Here is a 1,578-nt window from a genome sequence, read left to right on the forward strand (position 1 = left end):
CTTCCTTTTGTTATTTTAATCAAATCACTAATTCATATTCATTATAAAATGACTGATAAATATAGATAAGAAAAATAAAATTTATTAAATTAAAATCATTCAGAATTCTGCTACCAAGAGATAACTGCTGTTAACATGTTGGTCTATATCCTTTCAGACTTTTCCTAGCATACCAACACATTTATACATGTATATTTTTGTGAAACAATACCATAATATAACACAACCTAGCTGTTGTGTTTTTATCACTCAATGAGATATCATGCACAACTTTTCATGTTAATACAGAAAAGCACATAAATATCATCATGACTTCAGCATAAACTAAGAAATTCTCAAAAGAAAAAAAAAGAAATTCTCTATTGCTGAATACATAATATAAGTTGTTTCCAAATTTCTGACAATATTAGCAGCACTTTATGAGCATTCTTGGACATACATCTTTGGGTACTTGCTTAATTATTTCTTTAGGACAAATGCTAACAAGTATCTGATTATTTCATTCATCACTGAGAGTCCTTTAACGGCTGGCTCCCCCTTGATTTTTAGGATAAATTCTAAACGAATTAGCTTAGGCCATTCTCAGTCTTATCTTCCTTCCTCCCTTACTTCCCCGTGTATACCGGTGGCGCCTTCTGCCATGTTTGCCCTTCTGGGCCTTTTCTCCACTTCACTAATCCTTTCTTATCCTTTTTCAGCTTCAAAATTCAGCTTAAATATCACCTTCTTCTAGAAGTCTTCCATAACCCTGATCCTTTGCCAATACAACTCAAATTACGTTACTACCATTACTACTATCTACTACTATTACTACTAACAATAATAATATTAAACTCATACAGTTAGCACTTCTTTTATGCCAGAAAATGTTCAAAGCATGTGACATAGATATGTCATTTTATCTTTTCAACAATTCTATGAAGTAGCTACTGATACTCCAATTTTACTGATAAACCGTGATTTAGATGCTTGGAAGTTTATTAGGATTTATGAAACTGTGAGTACTTTTACAAAATTTTAAACTAATTAAATATATGTGCATGTGTGCAGCTCTAACTGAAAATATAACTTTAGCTATCTGTTTTGATGAATAAATTCTTTTTCAAAAATACTTAAAACTGATGTTGTTAGCTAGAGGAAAGAATTTCTATATAAGACACAACTAAAGAGAACTATGCAATTTAAGGTGAAGCTATTTGAATAAAAATTTAGAAATGAACGTGAATTATGAGTATTCTAGATTAAAACTCAGTCCCAGAATCTGGTAAACACTTTAATTGCCTTTCCACTTCAATAAGGATTGGGGAAAATCCAACCTATAGACACCATTTTATAACAGTTTAAGTATCACACCATTTCGTCAGGTAGTTAGCATCCTATAATAAAAATCAAAGTCATTACTTTATTTTACCCAGGTAGTCAAAAGGGAAATTGGAATTCCTGCCTATAAGAAAACAAAACCAAAAAAAACAACACGTTATAGTTGTTAAGCATTTATATAAACACATTACATTTTTAAAGCAGTCAACAAGTAATTAGTTGAACCTAGAATTAGATCTGTTTTTATTGTCAGAATGA

This window comes from Propithecus coquereli, unplaced genomic scaffold (genome assembly GCF_000956105.1).
Source record: "Propithecus coquereli isolate 6110/MARCELLA unplaced genomic scaffold, Pcoq_1.0 Scaffold13, whole genome shotgun sequence".
Lineage (NCBI taxonomy): Eukaryota > Metazoa > Chordata > Mammalia > Primates > Indriidae > Propithecus > Propithecus coquereli.